The sequence below is a fragment of the Miscanthus floridulus genome, chromosome 3, assembly GCF_019320115.1.
Source record: "Miscanthus floridulus cultivar M001 chromosome 3, ASM1932011v1, whole genome shotgun sequence".
Lineage (NCBI taxonomy): Eukaryota > Viridiplantae > Streptophyta > Magnoliopsida > Poales > Poaceae > Miscanthus > Miscanthus floridulus.
The window spans coordinates 1,396,364-1,401,720 of NC_089582.1; the positions used below are offsets into that span (position 1 = coordinate 1,396,364).

Here is a 5,357-nt window from a genome sequence, read left to right on the forward strand (position 1 = left end):
CGATCAGACTTGATCATTGGTCTCCCTCTGTTCAGATGAGGCAAGCCTGTTCTCGCAAATCAGGGATGTCACATGACAGCTGGCACTAACAGAGATGTAAGAGCACCTTACACCATTTCACGTTATTGTGTGACGATTAAGCCTTGATATCTGGTATTCTGCATGTTGTTTCAGGGGCTTCCACAGACTGACTGCAGCTAAAGATGATTGTTTTGCGACACCGATCAAGAGGACTCCTCCTGGGCTTGTCTCAGAACCCCATATAGCTGTGTATATGTAGTGTAGAACTGGAAGGAGTTGGGAGTTTGGTTGGGGAGGGACCTTGCTTTTGCCTTTTATACCTCCCCCCTGCAGCAAGTGGTGCTATGTGCATATTCTCTGCATCATGCATGTTGCGAGTTGCGACTAAGGTCGACAATGCTTTTGCTAATCCATCTAACATCTGGTAGTTGCCCATATTTCTATGAGCATGTTGCACCTGTGCACCGAAGTTTCTGTCAACATATATACTCTGCTGCCTACATGCAGACCCTGTATATAACATAATATACTAGTTTTTCTGCTGCGCTGTAACACACCGGTGTTCAGGCTACTGAAACAGGGGAGGAAGCCGGAAGCGTAATTTGGGAACTACGTCTTTACAGTTCAGAAGCAGAATCAGACCTTCATAGGTTTGACTGTGTGAAACGCTTGTCTTTGTGTGGGCCCAGAGGACAGTGAGTGCGGGAGGGGAGGTTACAACTTACAACCAGTTTGTATCCGTGTGTTTATTAGATCCTCTCATCTTTTCTTTTTATCTCCCAAATAATTTCCCTCGTTGCTTCGTTCTGTCTTTGAATTATCAATTGCTGACGGCCTAGTGATCTCGCCTCGCCGGTGGCGACTTTCAGGTTCAATGACTCGCTTGCCTCAACTTGCGGTTAGAGTACTAGAGAGCTATATTTTTGAATGGCCATAGGTAAATATGGCACTGAAGAAAATTTCTTCAAAAATATAACTCAAAACTTATAGCGTGATTTTTTTCAATATATTTGTTTTTTTTTTGGTAATTTGAATTAAATACCCCTTCCATCCTAAAACAGGTAACCTTATAGGATTTAAACTTTGTTCTAAAATACTTGATCTTCTCACTTCTAAATTTCTAATACATCTTTCTGTTTTCCTAATACATTTTTCTTTGTTTTACTAATACATCTCTATCTCTACTCCATGAAAGCTATTTTAGCCTTTTGCCTTTTGTGTTGGTTCCGTAAGAGATTTTAGAATGTTATCTAATATAAGACAGACAGAGTACTTTAAAATTCATGTGTTACAATAACTACTAAGGCCTTGTTTAGTTCTTCTCCCTAAAGTTTACTCCCTATCACATCGGATGTTTGGACACATGCATGGAGTATTAAATATAGACTAAAAACATAATTAATTGCACATATTGTGACTAATTTGCGAGATGAATTCTTTAAGCCTAATTAATCCATTATTTGACAACGCGGTGCTACAGTAAACATGTGACAATGACGGATTAATTATGCTTAATAAATTCGTCTCGCCGATTACTGACGGATTCTGTAATTTGTTTTTTTTATTAGTATCCGAACACCCCATGTGACGCCCGACGTGACAACCCTAAATTTTACTCCCTCGATTTAAACACCACCTAATATATAAATTTGAAAGTTGGAATAAAAGACTTGGTCGGTGTACTAAATGACACACGTCAGAATAATGCACACGGGTTCAAGATAGAGCTTTTATCAATCCAACAAAACACACTCTATTAGGCATGATTGCTTAGTTGTAGCTGTGGCTGCAATATGAGTGTTAAACACTGTTACAGAACAGGCGTAGCCACAACCACTCTTTAGAAACGAACACGCAGGAATTGTCACGAGTTACCCGTTTGAATCCATTGGATTCTGAGAATCCAGATAGAAAAAAACCTAGAAACCTAGTATCTTAATCAAATGGTCTAGATTTTAGAAAGATTTTAACTTAGATTTTTAGAATTTTAAAATTTAATAAAATTGTTGTGATTCTTTTTTATCCGGATTCATATAATTCGATGGGATCCCTACGACACCTATTTGACCTTTCTGTCTTCTGGATGAGCACTCTCCGCTTTGACTCGACTCTTCATTATGCAGTGCTGGTGTTCAGTGGGAGACAGCTCTCTCGACCAAGCCGGAATCGTCATGAAGCTCCGCCGCCCGCGGCCTCCGCAGCGCTCCCGTCGCCCTCTCCGCCGCCGCGCCACCAAGCTCCGGGGGCTCTTCAACTGCCGTCGGCGCAGGCGCCCTCAAAGAAGCGCCGCGTCTCGCCTTCCCCGCCCAAGACGGCCACCCCAGTCCCGCCGCCCCCACCGGCACTCGCAACCTCCGCTCCCGCCGCCGCGTTCCTGAGCCCGTACTCGCTGCCTCAAGGGGACACGACTACGGAGCCTGCGTACGTGGATTCCCCCACGGCGCCGCCTCCGGCCGCGGACGAGAAACCCTCCACGCCGTCGCCTCCGGCCGCGGAGACGCCGCCTGCCGCCGCGAGGCCGGTGCTCGCACGGGAGGCTCGCAAGATGAAGAGGACGGTCATCATTACCAGAAACCCTGTCCCCAAGGGCACGTTAGCTGCTCGGAAGGCCGCCGTTGGAGAATTACCGGCGGGGAAAAATGCTGCTTTGGATGAAATGGCGGACGAGGAGCAGAATGCGAGGAAAATTGAAGCCGAGGAGCTGCCTAGTGGCTTCAATGTCGTTGATGTGGATGAAACATTGTAGGGATCCGCTCAAAAAACCTTGTTTGGTGAGGAGGCTGTGGGGGGAGGAACCTTAATCGGTAAGCCGGTGGCAAATACTGATTCTGATGCCTGCGAGGCAAAGGAATTGGCGAGTACGAGCATAGGAAAGGAGGAATTTGGGATTTCAGACAGGGCTGAGAGGCAAAGGAGGATGCCAGAGGTATTGTCTGCGGGCTCGACAACGACATGAAAGAGGAAGACGTGAGGTCAGTGTTTGGGTGGGCAGACGAGATCACTGAGGTCCGGATGGCAATGGATGCGAGGACGTCGAAGAGCAAAGGGTACTGCTTTGTGCGGTACCGTGAGCCCTCACAGGCTAAGAAGCTTGTTGCGGAGTTCTGCAAATTGAAGGTTGTTTCGACTCACTTGGATGAATTCAAAGTCAGCTTCTCATGCTTGAACTCAAATTTCCAGCTGGCTGCATATTTGTGCCAAATGGTGCTAGAAAATCTATTCTTTTGATTTTATTGAGTATAAGTTGATGTGCCAACATTGCTAATTACCCCAACTTGACCTTGGTTTGATTGACACACCTCTTGTAGCAGAAGCTTTTGCCTTTATTTGATTTTTCTAATTACATCTTTATCCATCGCCTTGTTCATTTTGCCTGACTCAGACAATGTTTTTTTTTTTTAAAAAAACGCCTTTAAAAACTTAGAATTAGAATGTACGCTTATTGTTGATTACATCTAAGCTTCTATTAGATTGGTTGCCATGCTTGGACGCCTGGTATGGTTCCAATTATTCGTTACCATTTACTGGAATCATATTAGTGCCAAATTACATGCTTGTGTCATGCCATTGCTGTACTGTTAAGTTTCATTGTATATTAATTTCTGAACATATGATCATTCTACAATTGAACAGTGTGCATTTGGTTGTAAGTTGTAACCTGAAGCTTGCTTTCTGTAGAAAATAAAATGTAGGATACGTAGATATGGATGAAAAATTCTACTTTCTGTACCATACATAGTTTATGTGCTATAGACAAAATGAAACATCATAAATCAATATAACATTAGTACCGAAAAATGAATGTTCCTAAATGCTATGTGTATCAATGTTACTATGTTGGAATTTATGGTGTAGTATCTTGTTGCCCTAGTTTTTGTAGTACAGGGAAAAAAATTGTGGGTTCAGAATTCGTGACCTTTGGCTATAGTTATATGTATTGGCTAAGTCGAATGTGTGGCTTATGTTTCACTGCCTCCACATTTTGTTCCCCTCCTCTTTCTCCATATTGATTATTAATTTATTATACTGTTATTTGAAATTCCATTACAAGATCTGTTGGAAGCTTTGTCAAGTTGAAGCTCTGGATGGGAATGATAAAATTGTTGTTGAAAATATTGACAACAAATGGAAGAAAGAAGATGTGAGTACAATTGCACCCCTAGCTACCATTTTCTTTATTCTGTATTTCTGTGAATAACCTGCTTGGATATTTGGCTCCATTGTTGTCTGTTTCCTGATATCACCTAATTCTCTTCAAAGCAGATCATGAAGCTACTACACAAAAGTGGAGTTGAGAACATTGATACAGTAACACTCATGGCTGACTGTGACAACCCAGGCTATAACTGTGGGTATGCATTTCTTCAACTTGAGACTGAAAGAGATGCATGGATGGCATACATAAAGCTTTCAAGGAAAGGTGTCTAAATATAACAGTTGCATGGGCTAAACCAATGAGTGATCCAGATGAAGAAATGCAGCAGGTCTCATTCTCTCCCTTTCTCACACACTGTTTTTGCCACTAATCGTTATTCATCCCTGAAAATCATGTGAGGCAATGGAAAGGCAATTTTGTTTCCACGCTGCTGCGAGCATTTACTGCCCGATCGTGGGCGTAATCGGCGTTTTGAAGGGCCGTATTTATTCCCGAGGCATTGGATTACATAGTACTTGAAACAAACAATAACTTACGTGATCTGTTGGCAGTGTGAACAGATGACCACTACCGGAGACGTCCTCTTTGCCGAGGGCTTGTGGGTTTGCCGAGGGCTACATCTCGGGCACTCGGCAAAGTTTGCCGAGGGCCAGCCCAGGAGCCCTGAGCAAAGATAGGCCCTCGGCAAAGAAGCCTTTGCCGAGGGCCTGGCCCTCGGCAAACAAACGGCCCTCGGCAAATATGGCCGGATGGGTCACGGCGGCCACTGGCGTTAGTCTTTGCCGAGTGCCCGCTGTCAGGCACTCGGCAAAGATTTTTTTTTAAATATTCTTTGCCGAGGGCCATTGGCCAGGCCCTCGGCAAAGACCTCCTTTGCCGAGGGCCAGGCTAGACCCTCGGCAAAGAGTTTTTTTTTGTTTTTTGAACCCAGTTTTTTTGTGGTGCTATAATACATTATTTAAATATCAATTTTAAAATTTGGGCCAAATTTGACTTTTTTTGATATATTTCCCTAATTTATTTCTTTTCGTTGATTTTTTTAATATTTTAAATTTGAACTGCAGGTGGATGGAATAATGCAATTTAGTGATTCGAAAAATATTATTCATGGTATTTGGTGTATGTTGAGTCCCTATCCACGAACTCGTATCAAATTTCGGGCATCTTCTTCACGTAACAT

General features: G+C 43.2%; 1 pseudogene; it reads left to right on the top strand.

The window, feature by feature from the left end:
- Positions 1-2,062: 2,062 nt before the first annotated feature.
- Positions 2,063-4,547, top strand: LOC136542954 (uncharacterized; annotated as a pseudogene).
- Positions 4,548-5,357: the final 810 nt, after the last annotated feature.